Source organism: Apis florea, unplaced genomic scaffold (assembly GCF_048593485.1).
Source record: "Apis florea isolate Af1SG1 unplaced genomic scaffold, ASM4859348v1 contig_3803_pilon, whole genome shotgun sequence".
Classification (NCBI taxonomy): domain Eukaryota; kingdom Metazoa; phylum Arthropoda; class Insecta; order Hymenoptera; family Apidae; genus Apis; species Apis florea.
In genome coordinates, this window is record NW_028256864.1 from 683,336 (window position 1) to 705,506 (window position 22,171).

At 26.2% G+C, this 22,171-nt stretch overlaps 1 protein-coding gene across 10 annotated transcripts in view; it reads right to left on the reverse strand.

The window, feature by feature from the left end:
- The window catches only part of cmpy (crimpy), a 260,138-nt gene that overhangs the window by 199,667 nt on the left and 38,300 nt on the right, over positions 1-22,171 (reverse strand). The gene's annotated exons all lie outside the window — the stretch shown is intronic.

Consider the following 22,171-nt stretch of genomic DNA (forward strand, 5'->3'; position numbering starts at 1 on the left):
TTCCATATAATTCAATAAAAAATAAAAACATATACAATAATGCCATCATGAAATTTTTTTGATAAATTTAAAAAAAAAAAATTCCCACAAACGATTTACTTCTTCCCCAATCGAAGATACGTGACTCTTTAAGAAGTCTCTTTATAACGGAAGAAATCCTTAGAAGAATATTTATGAATATCGTACGCAGAGTCGGGGTAAATTAGTTCCCATAATAAATGATCGCAACATCGAAACAATGAGTGTTATTAGATATCTGTCGCAGACTAAAGATATCTTATACCGAATGAAGTCCGAAACAGAGGAAACGGAAGCAAAGAGGGAGAGAGAGAGAGAGAGAGAGAAAGAGATATTAGATTCAGGAACGTAGAATGGTCGTGGTGCCATTTACATATAAATTGCCCGCCTAAAATCATACTCACGTTTAATTTTCCGCTTCCAAGCCGACTATGCACCATACCCCTGTCGCGTCCTACCACTTTTAAATTGCCGTAACATATCTCTCTGGCCTGATCGCGTTTAAATCACGCCCAACCATATTCGTCTCGCACGGTACCCAAGCAAAAATATACCGTGCCTATACAATAAAGAGACGAGTTTAAATTTTGATAAGATAAGAAACGTTTGATACGCTGAATTTCTGAAGATTAAGTAAGATTAGAATCCAAGGAAATTGGGAGGGAGGGATATAGAGGGGAATAATTTCGCGAAGAGATCCCCTTTCTTTTTTTTTTTTTTTTTTTTTTTTTGTTTGCCTTTCGAACTCGTTGCGTCGCCCCTCGTCTGCTGTTCTATTTACGTGAACGGCAATTTCGACTACCCTTCAATATCTCGTCCGCGCCGTATCGTGTGTCGAAAAGAGAGTGTAGGCAGAGAAGGGAACTTGCTGATGTTGCCGTGATGTTCGTTCTTTTTCTTTTTTTTTTCTCCCCTCCCCCTTTTGTTAAAATTATTCATAAACGATCATTTCTGCCACGTGCTCGAAATCTATTTTCATTGAGACACGATCGATATAAAGCAGGAAAGAACGAGGTGGGGAATTAATCGATAAGAAAAACGTGAATTGCGTGAAAGAAGCAGGACTACGAATGCGAACGAGTGTAAAATTGCACAGAGAACAAGCAGCGGACGATAGGCGGATGAATCCTTCCAGAATATGACGGAATAATCAAGCTTCAGTCTCGTGCGTTCATAGAAATTGCGAGTGTTGTATATTTCATATTTTACGATGTATACGCAAGTCCATCGTGAAAGCAAATAGAAGGGAGAGTAGAGGAGACAGAGGGACTATACTGTCAAGTAGATGGAGAAGGAAAAAGATGAAACTTCCTGCGAAGCGTTCTGCTGAAGGTAAACTCAACACGGTGCATTAACCGGATATTTGCGTCTAGTACATAAATCGTATAACATAGAAATGTATGAGAAATTTGAATCACAATTGCAGTTATCTTTATTGTCCATACTTTTTCCCCTCAAATTTGAATCGATTGGTCGCGCATTTGACATACATGTTGCGTGGTTCGTGACAACAACAGATCACGATAAATAAGATATTAACGATACATGTATAAAATGTATTTTTATAGATTATTATTTCTTTTATTATTTTTGCTAAAATATTTTTATTTACATCGTTTCTACTTTTCTATGCACTCAAATTATATTTTAATATTGTTTCTTTAAATGGAAAATATTTTTTTTACAAATAAAATTTTTTTTAAAAGCTTCATATAATAAAATGAACAGATATAACATAATTATATGTTAACTAATACTGCTTAGATTAATATTATTTAATATTCAGAGAACAGGACAATAATTATTTGATGAAAAATCAGTTACTGTGTGTCACAATTATCGTTTTCTCTTACCGAATATTAAATATTATTCCGTATTATATATCCATACCATCCATTATTTGCTTATCATAAAATAAAGTTATGCTTTTATGTTAAAAAGGTTTAAAAAGGTTTAAAAAGGTGCAAGATAATTGATGCATCACGAAAAATTTAAAATCAATTTTTACGCGACACAATAATAAAAATAAATCTATTTTAAAATAATCAATTGCAATAATCGATTGTTTGGAAAAAAAAATAATTTATTTCAAAATTATTTCCGTTTGTTTCAAATAGAAGAATTACAAATTTGAAATTATTTTTGGAATTAAAAAAAAATAATTCCATTTATTTAAAAAATTGATTATATCCATTTAGAAGGAAATATTACAATTTAGAGTCTGAAATAATTCTATTATTTTTTAGAAAAAAAAAATCATTACATTTTCTTTTTTAGATTTCTATTACTTTAGACAAGTATTAGTAACTCGAGTAATTTAGAATATACGTTAATTATAATTTGTAACAAATGAAAATATTTATTTTCGTGTTCAATAAAAAATATTGATATTACAATTGATCGATCTCGCTTGAATGAAACTGACTCTGAAAAATAATAAAAAGTGTAATTTATAAGAAATATAAATTAATTGATATACTTTTCCTTTTTCACATAAATCGTAAATATTTTCATATTTGGAGTATTCATCATTAGCTGTACATTCATTGTATCATTTTAAACATTCCGTTGTACTTTTTAAAGAGTAGACATTTCATTTAACCCATTTAACCCTCTTTTTTTTATATATTTATATTTATAGATATTTTTATTTTAATCTATAACAATATCATTATGGTTATCATTATATTTAATTATTGTGATCAAAATATTCGAATTAATATGTTAATCGACTAGAATCACGTAGTATAATCGATTATTTTATATTATTTTCTCAATATAAAATAACATTATCGATATTATATTAAACTTTTATGTATATTATGTCTCTCAATATCGGAATATAAATATAAATAAACTCAACTATCATTTTTCAATTATTATCAATATTATAACTCGATCAAAAAATTTTCAAAATGTTATTAGTTCTAAGCGTAATTACATAAATAATTAAACACGATTTTGCAAAATCAAACTGATTCATTTATTTTCATTTACCTTATTATTATTTCATTATTTAAACGAAATGTCTCTCTCTCTCTCTCTCTCTCTCTCTCTCTCTCTCTCTCTCTCTCTCTTTTTCTGGTATAGATCGATACATATTAATTAGGTTATAAAATATTAAAGTATACAATAGCCGATCTCTTTTGGTGGCTGAACTATCTCGTGATTTACATTATTACGTGAAAAAATAAAAAGTACAATAATCGAAATAAAATAATAAAATAAAAATATTCTATTATTTCCATCCAGAGAGTTATCATATTTATTTTACAATAAAATCAAGGAATATCATAATTGCCACGGGGGTGATTACAAATAAATCTTAAATAAAAACTTGGAAATAAAAAAGGGCAAAATGGAAAATGTCATATTGAACAAAGGCAACAATTATTTATTACAGAAACAACAGAAATAAATATCGAAGAACATTAAATTAAATTATATATTTAAATAAATATTGCTATTTTTAGTTACGAATTAAAACAATTTATAATATCTATTTTATTGTAAAATAGTTTGATATATTTCATGCATACTCAATAAACTTAAGAAGTTAATAATTTCTCTAGGAATCTAGAAATATTTCCATTGGGATTTGTGTTAAAATTTCCGGATCAAAACTGGAATTCTTGATTCCGTTTTTAAATTAATCAACACGTTAACGATATCATACTTATTTAATTTCGGTATTTAATCGAAAGATTAACTCGTTTTCTTCCGAATATTTCCGATATTCGCGATGAAACGTGTTTTCGATCCTATCTCTCCGAATTATATGTGAAAACTATATACATATATATATATATATATGGAAAATTGATATCACGAAGCGCAAGCTTTATTTTTAATGTCGCTCATTCGGTTTATTGCTTGACCCAATTAATTCCGGCATTCGGAATTTATCGACAAAACGTCACTCGCGCAATTCGAAATCTCATTTTAGATTTATAACGTTACCGTACGAACATTTACAACTAAATTCCGAGTATCCGAGATATAATACAGAGAAACGAACGAGGCCGGAATCGTTCGATCACCGTTGCTGAACAAATTGTTCCACACTCGCCGTTAGACATCGGATAAAAATATATGCGATACGAGTATTCGTACTGGAATCATTTGCCAACCGTGATATATATATATATTTTTAAAGCGTCCCATTACTTTCCCCGTCGCGATAATGACGATACTATTGCGATAACACTTGAACACGTCGCTAACGACACGTTCCTTTTCCTTCGAAGGTGGAAAGGGAGAATAGAAATGAAAGCGCAGGAATAATTCATCGAGTTTTTTCTTCGATTAAAAGTTATGAAAAATTGAACGCTTGGAGAGAAAGAACGAGACGAAATAATAGGAGGAGGAGGAGGGAGAGAAGAAAGGATAAGACGGGTCCTGGGGTCGTTCCATCGTTATTTATGTGCTCGACGTAGAGCGCGTGGCAAAAGTGTTCTCGATATACAATAGAAATTTGTTCGCGCAGACGTGCCAAGCAAGTGAAATAAAATAGGAAAAAGGATGGTATGAAGCGAATCGTTTTCGACTTCGGCCGAGTATTCTATATCGGTGGCGTGAAAAGTGATTTGGAGCTTGGAAGCTGTTCACTTGCGGAACACGGAGTCAAAGGGAACGAAGGAGAGGAAACACCGGGGTTAGATTGATTGCCCCTTTCACCCTCGCCTGATTCAAGGCCGGACTACAGATACATTCGCAATGCCGCCCGGCGCAATTTCTTACTCCATATCGAATCCCCGCTTCCGATTTTCTTTCTCCTGCAACTCGTATTTCCTTCCTTCTATTATATCTAGATTGTTCGCGACTTTGACGAATAAGAGCATCTATATATACTTTCTTATCTTCTATCGCGTAGAAATATCGCAACTGATTATTGTAAACTAATTAGAATTATTTGTATGAATTTCAGTTTTTGAACATTACAAATAAAAATTTACAACAAAATATTAATTAATTTGTAGTTGCTATATTTGGATGTTTTATTATTAATTTATAATTGCAGAATGAATTCTAAAAATATTCAAAAATTATAAGGAAGTATGTCTTTTTAAAGCACTATAAGTTTGTAAAATTTAAATAATAAAAACATTTCTCATATTTCTATTCATTTGTAGTTGCTCGTCCTTAAAATCATGAATCAAAAAGCAGTCTATAACGCAACCATCAATTTTCATAGTACAAATAATAATATTTCGCCAGTTATATTATTTTTATAAAAATTTGTCGATATCAAATAATTTTTCACATTTAATTTTAACTTTTGACACATCAGTTTTATTGATTCAACATTAAACGTAACCATATATGCACATTTGTATATATTCCAAATTTATGTTAATAACTTTTCTCACCGCGGATCAATTATTCCTCCGAAAATGACGTAACATGACATAAATACATGTTTTGACAGATACCAAGTAGAAGACTGGTTTCTTGCTTCTGTAGTCATCAATTTTGATGAATTACAGATTAAATACATCACGTATTTATACCTTTAGAATATATAATAATGAACGCGATGAAATAAAATCGAGCATGGATATGGCGATTTTTTAATGATAATTCCAATTTTCAATCTGTATTCCCGACAACATTTCAATCAAACCATTCTTGATAAAATCAGGAATGGCAAACAAACGAATTTTAATAAATATCGTAATATCTTCCAAAAATGAATTTTAATATTATTCCACCTTTCATTTCTTTTTCTCTCTCGTCCATTAACAACCTATTCCCCCCGCTTCTTCTTCTTCATAGCCGCGATATCGGCTATGAAATAATTATCCTAAAAATAAACTTTACAAACGTGCAAATTAATTCGATGCGTTTTGCTTCGATAGTCGATGAACCGATTAACTGAATTATTGGGAGCCCATTAACCGAGTACCGCCCGACTTTCCCTAATGCACTTGCATTGAAAACGTGCTTTACATTCGAAACCTGTGAATTCCTTTCCTGCGATTCCCATAAATTTATTCGGCTACGCCTCCATCCCACCGTGGTGAAGATTACCATCGGGAATGGAATTACATGCATCTACCGAAAGAGCTTTTCACGGATGCAAATATGAATAAGAGCTCGACGTCTCGGTCTTTTTCCACATTTTCCTCGGCTATTTTGACTCGTGAAAACGCGAATCCGGTATCCCGACGATAAACTAACATCTACTAAAACTTATCGTGTGTATATATACATACTGTAAAATCGAAAATTCGCCTTTATCGCCATTCGACTTTATTTTTCAGTTTCTATATCCCAACTCCTTAACTCTCTTTTTCCTTATTTTCTAAATTGTGTGGAAAGAATGCTGCTTCGAGAATTTCTATTTTTCGACTCTTACAATTCCATTGAAAATTATTCCCTAAAAAAAAAAAAAAAATACACGAAATACAATATTAATTTCTATGTTTTATATATCTGGAATTAACATACTTACGTGAAGCAACAAAATGAATCTTTATTTTATAAAAATATTTTAATTCTTTATAAATCCAAAATAAAAGATCATTCGTGATAACCATCGTTTAATAAAAGTTTATTCGATTTGATATCACGTTTAATTAATATTCATCACTTTTAAAAATATTTTAAACGATTCAATTATCGATATACGAAACTAATATATGTTGAAAATATTTTTGAATTGAAATTAATACAGAACAATTTTTAACGTGTTATTCTTTATTTATATCTTTTTATTCGTCGTCATTAAATGATTTTTTTCATTTGTCATTAATATTTGTTGTTATTTTCTGCTAATGTACACATATTTTAACAATATATATATATATATATATAAAATTTAAAAAAAGATAATACTTACAGATTATAACAATTTTTTTACAATTTTTTTAATATCGTTAAGATTATTATGAATCCTGAATCGTGAAGATTTTATTTAGTAATGAAAACATTTCTTCGTTATCGATTAAGAAAATAAATTTAAATGTTAAATGTCCGAATCAATTAACAGTTAAGTAAATTTTATTTTATTAACTCGAAACGAAATTTAAAATTAAGATAAATTAGTTGACGTCAAACAAAACTTTTATACAATTTCTTATTTAATTTTATTATTACGTTAGATCAATAACTTTTTAATAAACGACTGTCAAATAAAACTTTCACAACGCTACACACGAAATTCACAGACTTTAATAACTTTTGATAATATCGATCAACCGACTCGTTCCCCTGTTCGCGAAACATGAAACGCTGTACATCCCATTTTCGTAATAGCCGAAATGATGAACCAAAGTCAAAACTCGAGATCGAATACTAGCCGTTGTACAAATAATATATGTGATTCAATGTATTCTTGACAAATGATCGAAGCAGGTCGTAACAAGATTATATATCAAGTTAAAAGGGAAATTCGTTTTTGAATTTTGGAAACGCGACAGTGTTCGCGTAGAGCGATTAATCTTGTCAGATTTTAGTAGGTTCGTTTCGTTTCATGTCGGGCGGTCTTGTTTCAGAGGAAATTAACGCGACAAAACGCTTTGAAATTCCGCTACCGAGTCAGTCTGTTTCCCTTCTTTTCGCCGTTACATACAATTTCATTTGAGACTATTAGCGGGTAAGATGGTCTTTTCGTAGTTGAAAGAGTCACTTTTTAACGGATAGTTTCGTTGAAATCTTCTTTCCAGTCGGAGCTCGTGCACTCATCTCGTCACACTCGAGATCCCTTTCTCTCGGACAACTCGTACCTTTATGAAACACTTGAATTTCCCTCGAGAACCTGTACAACGCGATATACCCGGGCTGCATCGCATTTTTTTCAAATTACTTTGCGGATATACTTTCTTCTTCTTGTGTTTCAATTGGTGACAATTTATTTATCAAGAACCGCGAAAAAAAAAGAAGAAGAAGAAGAAGAAGGAAAAAAGAAAAGGCGGAAATTAATTTCCTCAAGAAACAACTGTTGAAGAAAAGAGTGTAGATTCAGTGGATAACGGCGCTAATTTGAAGTTCTCGTGTTGCGATAAAGTTTCCTTAACGGTTAGAACCGAAGATAAATTTTTAATATAATTAACAGTTGTAAAGAAAGTACATATTTCGTTAAGAGAAGATAAATTAATCTGTGCCGCGTGACATTCTCGCAACTTTTCCAAGTAGTATATATACAGTTTCGAAGTTTCGAAATTCACTTACGCCTGGAACGATTTTTTAATAGAAAGCTTCGTTTCATTTCACTCGGTGCCAATATAAACTTTGTTTTTTCATCGATATTTTTATCCCCCTTTTCTTCCTTCCTTCCTTACTTCCTTCCTTCCTTCCTTCCTTCCTTCCTCCATCTTTTTTTTCTCTTTCGCTCTTCTTCTCTCTTTTTCCTTTTTTCTTTTTTTTCATTCATCTTTTTATCGTTTAATCGAAAACGAGATGGAACTTTCATTGCAAGTACGGACAGGTAGTAGTGCCGAAGGTAACGATTTCTATTTCGCTGCGTCGAACCGTCTTTTTCTCTCCCCCTCCCCCCTCTTTTGTGTCCTCTCCTCGACAATTCCTGATAAAAAGGGTCGTTGCCGTGAAACTCGGGACAATCTATTCGTTTTATCGGTGCAAATATGCTCGGGGTACGCAAGCGAAGCTAACAGTTGCCGCGTGTTCCCCTCCTCCCTCGAGGATTACCGAGCTCTCGCAGCAACAGGACAAAATGCGGATCCGGCTATACATTTTTTTCATCGCGCATCGGTAAATGTACTATCTGCTCTTTTTTAATGCATAACTCCAAGTATTTATTCGTACTCGTCCTACTCGTCGAAGCGATGATCGCGATTCTTTTTTAAATCAATGAAACGTTGTTCGAACGTACGATCCTTGTACAATGATTACTCGAGTGACGAGTAAATTTTATTGACATTTTAAGGGAAAATGTTACAATGTTAAATCAATAATAATTTGTGTGTATGTATATATGTATATATATGAAAAATAGAAGAGAAAGTACGAATATAGAGAAATATGAAATACAAAAGTGAAAATAATAGGTTTGACAATAATTATATTTCATATATTATGATAACTCTTCCATTACAATTGTTGTTAGTAATTAAAATCTTTCTTTCTGTTTAATCTTTTTATATTTCGATTGTTAATAGAAAATTTGTTGCATGTTTATTAAAATGAATTTTATTTTAATTTTTGTAACTTTTAAATAAACTGAAAAGATAATAAATAAACTGAAATAATCATGTTTTTAATTATGGTATGATAAATTAAAATAAAATGACAATTTAATATAATTATGAGATAGCAATATAATTGAAATTTTCCAAAGATTTTAAAGGCAAATTATAGAAATATATTTTCTATAATGTTAATTGAATGAATCCAATATGATTATTCAGAAAATCCAATTTATATATATATATATACTGTTATTGCAAAGCAGAATAAATTATTATTAATATAATGATTATTAATTTAATTGTGATTATTTTATTATATTTGATATTACCTTATACATTAATACAAAATACTTTTCTATTAATAACTTAAATACAGTATCATAACTTATTTCTTTCAAAAGTAACAGTGTTTCAATGTTACTAATCAAATTTATCTCTTTTGTCTTTATCAAATTTTGTCTTTATTAAAAAAAAAAAAAAACTAAAAGTTTATTCACGTTTATTATGTAACATATTCTATATGAAATTGTTAAAACTTATTTATTTGATTTTTTTACTTATTATTATTCTGAGACTTTCTATACCAAAAAAATAAAATGGAATATTCTTCATATTCGTGTCCTTTTTCTCTATCTCTAGTAAGAATAAATAAAATATTATGCATTTATTCTAAAGAAAATTAGATTTATTCTAAAGAATACATAATGTATATCACATATGTATGACGCAAGAGAAATTATCATAAAATGGTTTATTTCGTTTCCATACAAAGGATCAAGATTCAAAGCAAAATAATTTAAAATAATCTATTTTGAATTTAATGCCGAAACGAAAAATTATCAAACTGTTATATATCGTAGAAATTCAAATTTGTAAAATCGTAAGGACATTTCATCGACTTTCATGAGTATTTGTCGAGAATTCAAAACTAAAAAATGGACACAAATCTGAAAGTGTGTTTCTTATTTGTGATACTAACAACTGGGTTTCGGATCGAGGTATTGTACCACATTATGACAATTTTACGATGTAACGAAAAATCTTGATATTATAAACTGAAAGAAAAGTTTGTGAAATTTTCTGATTTGTAATTTATAAAGCATCGTATGTCCATTTCGAAACATTGAGATCGAAATTGAATCAAAAAATCTTTGAATTGAACTGTGCTTATTTTTTTTTTATCTAGATAAATCTTATCTAATATTTTTCTGTGATTCTTGCGATTCTTACGAAAAAGAATTAAAAAAATATCATTGATTAAATTAAATGGAACTTGTAATATTGGTAATAATAATAATAATTAGGAATAGATGACTCGAAACTCTTTGATACTTAAAAAATTTCGAATTCTTGAATTATACGAAACTTTTTGCTACTTTTGAAATTTGAACCTTTCGACTTGCATAAAAAACGAACTTACATAAACTTACAAAAGAATAATTAATAATTGTTATTTATTATTGGTTAATTAAGAATTTTTTGAATTTAATGAATTCTAGAAATCAAAATTTATTAAAATTCTAATTTTTGACTAGAGTAATATTCGAAAATTTCGACAGTTCTAAGATTTGACAAAATTTCGGATTCAAATTTTGTAAATCCATAAATCAATCCATTTCTAATAATAACAATCAATATAAGAGATCATTAATAGATTCTGTTAATAGATTCTGTATTTGGTTAACAGATCAAATTTCGATTATTAGAATTCGAAGTTAATTTGATGTCTCTATAAAGTTATTATTTTATTTCTAAGATATAATAAAAAGAATCATACAACTTTTATTTCTTAAAATATTTATTTTTTTCATAATTTTGTTTTCAAATTTCAGATTTTCAAATTTTTTAAAAATTATAGTTTAAATGTAACGAATTTTTTTAATAAAACAGTTAACAAAATTAAATTATGAAAATAATCTGCACATGAAAGAATTTTTATCAAAAAATAAGAAATTAAAATTATTTGTTCCTTCCAAATTAGCAGGATGCATTGATAGTTTAAAAATTGAAATATGTTGTAATATAATGTAAACTAGGAAAATATTTGAACAATTCTTTCATATTTCATCAAATGAGAAGTTACAAACGTTTTATAAGTCAGAATTGTACTGTTGGATGCAAGAAGGGCTTCGGAATACAATTTTTTCTTTAATTAAATAAAATATTTAATTAAATTCTACGCTCCTTTTTACTAATAATTTTAATTTTTTCCTATAAATTCAACGTTTCATTCATGTCAAAAATTAACGATCTTATTTTTCTAAAAATATAAAAATTGACGATTGTCATCGAGACTCTTCTTGCATCCAATTATAAATAATTAATAAAGAATGCATAGAATTAAATTTTTAGACCCAATAAATTTGAAACCTAACATAAATTGTTTAGGATTTAGTTAGATGTTTGTCGTAGCCTCCCGTGTAGTGGATTGAACTTGAGTCAGCTATCAAAGTAAACTTCCCTGGTTCAATTTCTTACCAGGTAAGGAAAGCAACTGGGCTTCGAGTCACTTACCAGGAAGATAAGCATACGATCTTGGGACTCGATCTAGGCTCCCCTTTTCGCGAGAAGTCTGGGATAATGTTATAATATCTTTGTCATTTTCATTCGTGAAAATTATGCCTTAAATCTTCGATAAACTGGAGAAATCATTCGAAACGACATACGTTTCAAATGAATCAGACTGCTCACTTTTTTTTTTTTTGTAATCTCTTTCTAATTTTCTCGCAATGCTATAGATTCTTCAATTATGATTAACGGTAATGAGATTTCTCGATTAAAAACTTTTAATCGCGAGCAAGTTAAATCTCCTGACATTTAAATCAGAAATTTTCGCCAACTTTTTGCCAATTAATTATATCGGAAGAATCTAAGATCCATTGAGATTATTTTCAACTTTGAAATCTCGTAATTCGACAATTATTGTCGAATTACTTCTATTAATTTGTTTACTGCATTTTACAGTGAACAAATTAATTTACTCCAATAATCTTTCTTATTTATTGGTATTCATTATTCAACAAATTTTGTATGTTTGAATAATATTTGGTGTTTAGATAAAATAATAATAATATCTTAATAATTATTGCAAATTTTGGCAAATATATTGTTCTTGAATACGTTAAGCGATATTAATATTTTAAGAAAAAAACACATAAATGGCAAAATACATACAAATACAAATATGCAATATCAAAATTGTTATTTTTTGAGATAACGATAATTGTTAATCATATATTTAAAATAATTAGAATTATGAAACATAATGTATATAAAAAAAAATTCTATATTATTTAATGTATGTTTAATAAATTTGATAACAAGTGAGCGAGTTATTACAAAATTGAAATCTGCATCCATTATTGTTTTGTGCAATATGAATGTAAATCCGGACTTATCTTTATCTTGCATAAAACAACAAACAATCACATCATCGTGCTTTAATTATTCGTGGTCACGTTCAATCACGTTGTTACTAAACTATCTATCCACGTATAAACACTGTTAAACTTTTTTCTACTATTTCTTTTACGTATTTATTTTCATTATGAATGATTGATACTTTTCGTGTTAAGCAAATCGAAAAATGTTAGTAAAAATAGTGTGTGATGGAAATATTCGTGCTACATTATTATTTAAATTTATTTATTAGCCATATGAAGGAGTATCACAATTTTTACACTGTGTTTTATCGAAACCGTGTTTTTAAAGTATTGTATTATAAGATTGATTGTATTAAAATCAGAAAATAATTTTGAATGTAATAAATATTTGTGAATTTGTTGATTCATCTAAATGAAAAAGAAATATTTGAAAGTTTATTGTTGAAGACCTATTATTAACAGAAAAAAATCAAGAAGTAAAAAGATTAAATCAAATTATTATTGCAAAAGTAAATTGTTCTGTAAATATAAAGATGATATTAAAAATAAAAATAATATTAAATAACTTTATAATAAAATGGGCAATGGAAATAATCAAAATACATTAATGAAACAATTTAATGAAAACTCATAATGTTCTCAGTAATTGCTCTCAATAATATATCATTAAAATAGGTGCAGAGAAAATTCAAATTTGTAGGAACAGTTTCTCATCTTTATACGGAATATCCAAAAAGCATGTGAATAAATTGTTGAAGCATATAATTCTCGGAATATTACAATTCTTGGTCAAAAAATTAGAATCATTCATAATTTTCAATATTTTTTACATTTTCAAAATTTAATAATAATTTTTATTATTAACTGTTATTTTTATTAAATATTATATATGTATATACATATTAATAATTTGTGTTTCCTTCATTTTCTTTAGAATGTATATATTTTTTAGCATATTGTTTTATAATATCTTATATTTTTGAGCGATTTTGCCAAATATCCAGAATTCTTTTCTTTAGAAAAAATTAATGTGATAACTGGTGATATGTATACAAGTGTGTTAAATAAACATTGCAAATATTCTCTAATTGGATTCATGTCGAGAAGTACTTGCTTATGGAAATATAATAAAAATAATAAAATATTATATATGATAATATATAAATTATTAATATGTAAAATACATTAATAATTAATAAAATTTGTAATTAAAATTTATTCAGATTCTTCTTAAATTTTATTAAAAAATATTGAAAAATATTAAAAATTGTGTAATTTTTTTTCGCTTCCAATGAGGCAAATATCAGAACAGACCTAATTCAAATGAATGAATGAATTGGAAAAATAGAATTCCATATATAAAGTGTGAATCACATTACAATAAGAACAAAAGTTCTCGCATTTATTTGTTTCCTGATTTAAATGTAAAGAGGATGTACGATCTATATTTAGAATGAAATGAAATGAAATGAATCGAAAAATGATAATAATTTTAAATATAAATCCAAAATATCACATGATTTTTATTAGAGATATTTTAAAAAAATTTCAACTATAGTTTGTATCAAATACATGCAAAAAGTACATTACGTTATACGTTCAAATGAATGATTGACGAAAATCAAAGACAAAAATTGAAAAATGAGAAGACTCTACATGAAAACTGGAGTATTTTTTAATAATTTAATATAAATTCCATTTTTTAATTGTTTATGTAATTATATATGAAAAATGTTATATGTAAGTTTAATCAATTGTATATATCTTCTATTTTCCTGACAACAGAAAAATTCTTTTCTTCTAAAATTCATTGGATTTAATTCTTCTTCGTAAAGAACAACAACTTTACATATTTGAATATTATACACTATTGAGGACATTCTAAAATGACCGAAATAAGTGAAAATCGGAAAGTTCAAAATTCGATCTAAACGATGGATGCACTAGAATATCCCAAATCAGAATTGACCAGAATTGAAAAATTTTTGCTGTCATATAAGTACACACAATATTTTTTCTGATCTTCTGTTAATTGATCTTTTCTTAATTGTTTCCTTTAATTTTCTTAATTGCGAGCAATACTTGATCAAATTTATTGTTTCATTAGAAAACAATAATTAATAATCATTCGCTAAATGCTCAAACATAGTTTTATTTTTTCTTTCTTTTTTTTTTTTTTTTTTTTTTTAACTATTTGAGCTGCCTCAGTTTAGAATATAATCTTTTTCCATATTGTAAACGATAGCAAATCAGAAATTCGATCGATTAAATTTTTTTCATTCAATTTATGCAGTATTCAAGTATCGAGAACAATTCGAGATATATATTTTTTGAGACAAATATATGTAATTATTAATGTTTGATCAGTATCTCATGTTATTAAATGACTGTTATCGATTAAAGTCTTGATTTTATCAGAATCTATAATGATAAAACGTCCGGATACATCTTTTAAATGAAAATTTTCATTTTCAAACTTTCCATATCATTTCCTGCAGATTGAATTGTCCATAATATAATCTTCGTATATATTTTGCATATATTGCATATATTTTTTTTTATAAGCATGTAATGCATGTTTATCCTTCTAATAAAAAAGCATTATGCGTTGAAAATATTTTTTATATCCTAATAAAAAAAATTGTATAAATAATTATACAATTGCAAAATACTTTTACTAAAATAACTAACTGAAATCTAATCCTTAAATCTGATATGACACTTAACCATGTGAACTTATAAATAAACAATATCACACTAACAATCATCTATTATAATTTAACAAAAAATAAATTAAATTAATCTTGCAAAAATGAACAAATTAAAATTTTGATATTTTGATTGAAAAAAAATTTTCTTTACCCAAAGTTTCAGTTTATAAACAATTATGGATTAATAATTTATATTTTTGTATTTTCATTCAGATAAAATAGCTAAACTTCTATTTATATGATAAAACCATAGTCCACAAATCACTTAATAAAATAGTCTCTTTTCGCACCACTATCTAAATAATCCCTAAAACAACAGTAAACAGTATACAGTGCTGTATTTATTCTCAGACTATCGAAGTAGGAGCTACTTTCAATCTCTTAATTATTAAAGCTGATACATTTTTTATCACTTCCTAGCAATGAATATCTTCACCATTTTTAAAAATATAATATAGAAATACTATTATTTTATTATTTTTATTATGTATAAGAAAATTTTATTATTTATATGAAAAAGATTAAGTGAGATTTTAACATCACTTCTAATTTTTTTTTAATTTTTTTTTTTATTTCCTCAACTGCAGCACTTACATTAATTGCAGAATAAGAATTTTACAATAATGCGATTTTTATATATTCTTATAAAAGCGTTATTATATATCATATATTATCATATACGTCGATTTTCTGGAATATTTATTTTTTATAATACAAAATTGCTTTGACGTAATAAAAAAATTTAATAGAAAGAATATATCTTTACTGTTGTAAATTACTTTGAATATATAAATAGATATAATAATAAATAAAGTTAATCAAGATATAATGACAACTTTAATGAATATTATAATAATCGTTTCAAAAAAGTATATGCAGAGAAAAAGTTTTCTCAATATCTATAATTATATTTCTGAATATAATAAAAAAAATTATGCGATTATGATCGATATCAGCATATCAACTGATATTTTTGTTTTTAAATATTTTTTTTATAGTGATACATGTTGAGTATAGTCCATCAATTGAGCTCAGAATCTAGTATATCTTGAACTACTTGTTCCTTTGCCATTTTGCCAAAAAGGCAAAATCTAAGTACATTACAAATATATTACAATTAGTCAATAATTGCATTTCATTTAATAAATAACTTTTTTACAACTATTTTAAGATTCAAATGTGCGTCGACTGAGAATAATATTATTTTTTGATATCAACAAAAAATGTCAAAATATCTTCTTTTATATTTGATTAATAAATCAACAATAAATCAATGAATTTGTGTAATCTTTTATTCTATATAATTAATAAAAAGCAACAATTTCTTTAAGAAAGAGATAAAGAAGATAATTCGAAAAGAAAAAAAGAAAAAACAAAAAGCAAATAAAAAAACCAACAAAAATAATAAACATATATATAAAACATAATTTAATATTGCTAAATATTACGATTAAATAGTATGAATATATGAAATTAATCATACTGCATCAGGATAATCTATTTTATATATTTTTGTTGTTGAAAAATCCTTAATTTATTTTTTACGAATTTTATATTAAATAACGATTTATTAAAAATCGTTAATATATCAAGATACATAAAAACTACTACGTAATTTTGAAAATCGTTTTAAATATAAAAATCTATTTCTGTTTCAGAATTAAAAATTTTTCTAAATATAGATTTAGAAAATATTGTTCAATACTGTAACGTTACAAACGAAAAAAAATAAATTCTTTTTTCGTAAAAAATATCAAAAAAATTTATATATCAGATAAAATTAATTTTTTCTTCATGTAGGCTTTTTTTATACTTGTAAATTTGTATAATTGGAATAGAATTGTTAAAAAGAATTTCCTGATTATCTTTATAATAGACAATTTATTTTCTTTATTTATTTTTAATATTATTAATAAATCGAATAATTTTAATTTTATTGTTTTGTAATTTTACAAAAAAAAAAAAAAAGAATTTATCACAAACAATCAAAAAATATAATAGGCGGATTAAATCGATTCAATATTTTGGATGCACGAATCTTAACAATTTTTCTCCTATTTCGATCATATAAAACAATGATTCAATCTCTGTTTGACGTAAAAAACTAAAAATGTTTTATAGATTGTATTAAAAAAAAAAAAAAATTTGATTTTTACACAAATTTGTGATAACGTATGTACGTGAAAGAAGAAAAATTCATATGAAATAACAGAAACGTTATAATCTCAATACTTCAAATTTTAATTAATTAAGTAAGTGAAACAATTTAATTATTCGTTTCGTTTTTACACTTTGATCAATTTTGATATTTCGATTTCTGATTATCTAGAATTATCTGGAATGTAAAAAATTACACGAATTCCGACGGTATTATCAAGAAATCCGTTTCGAAAACTTTCAAACTTTCAAAGTACAAATGTAGAAAATTAAAGAAAAGAAAGATATTAAGCAAAAAGAAAAAAGAAGAAAGAGGGAAGAAGAAAAGAAGAAAAAAAGGATGCAATATCTAACCCCTCTACGAGCATTACGCGATATTTAGAGAGTTTCTTTTGTTATTTCGTCCGTTTCTCGGTAAAGTTTCATCCTTTTTCCTTTCTCTCATTGACTGTAATATACCGCATGAAAGAGACTAACATTCTCCTTTTCGCCTAAAAAGGGAAGTTCTTATCGGTATTGTTGCTCTTTCGTTCTTGTTTCGCAAAAGACTAGCCCATCTGCCTAGCAAATTGAATTAGTTTCCTGTGTTTTGTGGATCTGATCTAACATACCACCTGGGTTAGCTCCCGCGACATCTTCCCATAACTTTGTATATTTTCATTCCTTGTTTATCGACTCGGCTTGACCGTCCATTCTATCCTTTTTGGTTTCCTTCCTTTCTTCCTTCCTTTCTTGCTTTTTTGCTTTCATGTTTCTTATTTTACACGAAAGAATCTGCCCGATTCTTCACATTGATAATTCGCAATTAGCGATACTATATGAATTTCCCTTAATTTCGTCCGCAAGAATATACCTTTTCTCTTCTATTCTGATTCTAGTTTGGAATATTTCTTTAAACATTTGAACTGTTGCTTAACTTTGTGGTAACGAAATTAATTGTTCCATCGCAGGTATTTCATCTATTAAGAATATATTTATGATTATAACACGAAATATAAAGAAAAGAAATATCTGTAAACATTTTTTACCATTTATATAAAATGGAAAATAAATTGGTTTTTGTAATCCATTTTATATAATACATATATATCATTGCAACAAAAATGTATATCTTTGTTTGTAATTAATTTTACTTGTGTAACTTTTTACTTAGGATGCAATATGTGATAAAAAGATAGTATACAACGAAAATTTAACATTTTTACAAAATATGTATAAATAAATATATTTGCTTTTGATGTTTATTATTACTAATTAATAACTTATTTCAAAAAATTTAATTTCTTGTTATTTATATTATGCATATGAAAAATCTTGTTGTTTATATATATTGCGACATGGTTTCATATTCGCAGTGTGTGTGTTTTGTGATAATTTGCTTGTTTGATGAATTTCTACATACAACGATTACATACAAAGAATTTTAAAATTATTTTTAAAAATGAATGTTTAATCAAAATATATTATTTTTATGTCTTTAAATATACTGATTATGATACTGAATATTATTACGATTGATTTGATACTAATTTGAAACTAATAATTGTTCGTTCGAAAAATATGTATAAAATAGAATTTAACCATTAAAACGAGAAAAAACTAGGTCGATAAACTAGTGAACCACTGTGACTGAAGTCGATCATTGATCAATCTTTCACGAATATATGTATAATATACTCGTCGTGGTGAAAAAGAACATCAACCCAGAATATAAACAAAAGATCGAGCTTTAACTGTAAAACTATCCTATTTTGGGAGTTTTGATCAAAGCAATGACTACCGTTCAATTTATTCTTTTATAGTTAAATATTTTATATTAATTCGAAAAATATATAACAAAATGATATACTTACCGAAAAATTATAATTATAATATATACATGTATAATTTATGCTTTTCTTTTCATTCAACATATATTTTCAAAGCAATAGGTTTTAAATATATTTTGAATTTTTTTTTTTTTATCATTTTTTCTCATTAATCCTCATTCATCACTTATTTTCGCAATTTATGTGTCTTGTATCAAATTGATATAATGGTAAAATATGAACGAAATGAAAAGATAAGTAATTATTAAAAATAATAAAAATTTATATATAATAATTATAATTTATAATTATTTGAATTTTTCAAAAAATTTCATCGACATGTATTCTTCACTTCGCATTGCTTTGATCTTACCGTTCTTAACTTTATTTCATATGAAGATATGGAAAAGATATGGGAAAAAACAAACATAATATCTCTCCTTCTTTTCTTTAAGTTCCAAATATTAATATAAATATAAAAAATCATATGTTTAGCTAATTTAAAGATAGATATTACTTAATGAAAACATAATTATTATGCAACAATTATAAACAGAAATTTGAATTCAAGAGACTTAACAAAATGTCAAACACAATAAGAGATATTTTTGTAATAAATATTTTCACATACTTTTGTTATCTATTTTGTCATTATATATGTATGTATACAGATGTATATTTAAAAAAAAAAATAAAAGTTTTTAAAAATATAAGGACTTATATCAATTTTTTTACGAATAATATTATCTTTTGCATAAAAATACGTTATAAATTGATACGAAAGACGGATAAGATTTTTTTAAGTTCTCAACTTTCTTTCATTCTATTGAACGTTCTATTGATAAAGTCAGTGAGCGATTTAAAATCATGAAATAAATTTGTTGACTCGAAAAATTGTGAATATCATAGAAAATTTCGAACAGAATGGATGTCAAAAAAATTATTAATTATAAAATTCCTTTCAAAAAAAAAAAAAAAAAAAAGAAAAAAAATATTGATTGGATTCTTTGCAAAAACGCCTTTATTGTTGAAAGGAATGTTTGACAAATTTTTCAATTTCGTGAGAGTGTTAAATCATTTGAAAAATTTTTAAATTTATTAAAATCATCAGGCATAGATACGAATATATAAGATCTATATCTATTTCTTCCAAAGAAAAATTATTTTTAAAAATTAAAATTATTTCTTGTGGTGTGTAAATAATACGTTTGATTCAATGCATTTCATTTATTTCCATCACCGAGTCATCCGTACATCACTCATGTTTTCCTGGTCGCCAGAGACTCGCTGGTCGCCGCCATTAAACACGCACTTCAATGAATCGACGATAACAATACGTATACATAACAAACTTAACAACTTGACGTTGTTAATCGATTAATTATCTCATTAGCTTATTCTAATATTTATTTTTTATTTTATCAAAGTAGTCTCTTATACATTTTGCTGTATAAACGCTTGCACATTATTCTGTTAAAATATTATATTTTTGCGGGAAATTGTATTGTCTTCGCTTTGTTGTATATACAAGGTGTTAATATATTTATGAAACATCTTAAGAAGATAAATTCTAAAAGCCAACACAAACACAAAAGGTAAAAAAGAATATACATAAATGACGGTTGAGATTTATTTTTTTCAGTTAAAACTGAAGTTTGCTTTAGACAAAGCAAGACACAGATAGAGTGAGATAAATTCTGTCTCGTTTTATCTCGCACTTCATCTAACGCAAACTTCAATTGTTTATAATTTAATAAATAAACTTTAACCGACATTTTTGTGTACTAACTTTTATATTTATTTTGGCCTCTAGAATTAATCTTCTAAAAGTATCCTACGAATGTATCAACATCTTGTACATTAAAACAATATAATTTCGTCTGTTTAATTTTTTATTTATAAATTTTATTTCAATAAATTCATAATAATCCATTCCAATTATTGTACCTTTATTTTATAAAGATTTAATTTATTCGCTTTTCTTTTTATAAGTTCGAATTTTAATCGACATTTTTTATAATATAAAAATTCATTTAATTCATTAGGAAAAAATGTTTCTTTCTCCAATAAATTTATATATATACGTTATTTCTTATTCTAATAAATAACGTATACTCTTATTTAAAATATAAACGAAGTTCTTTATAGTGTTATAACATTAATTTAATAATAATTAATTAATATTAATTCTTTAACTTCTTAAAATATAGATATTGTTGAATAAGGCATTTCACTTTATATACATGTATTTGTATATAGAGTATTATTGCAATTAACTTTATTAGCAAAGATCAATTCGATATTTCTCTGACTGGATACAATTAACATTAATAATATTGTCAATATATATCAATATTATTAATCGTGTGAGCTCTCGAAAAGATTGAAGTGGAATCATAATAAAATTATATTGAGGATATTTTTAACAATATTATTATCAAATGTTATTATTCATGTGCAAGCTTTTTAAAAATCAGGAATTCGTTACTAAAAATTTATTGATATCGATTAAGCTATATATTTTTTTAAATTTTATAGTAAATTCTAAATAAATTTTATTCTAAATAAATTCTATACAAAATATATGATACTAACAATGAATACTTTTCGATTTTTATTGTTAAAATTATACGTACTTTATTCTCTTTATAAGTTATCCATAAATCATATTAGAATTCTAAAAAAAATTATAAAATATAACGAATGTAAAATGTGTAACAATACTTAATATAAATACTTCAATGATTTAGCTTCAATTGAAAGAAAAAGATTCTAAAAATATCATTTTATCGTACCTATTTACTTTGTTATATAGGACTTTCTTTTTAAATAATAAGACTTTTTCTTCTAACCTTTTATTATATTAAACTTACGTACTATGTAATTATAATATTTTTATACATTAAAATGAATACATACACACATATATATATATATAATTTTAT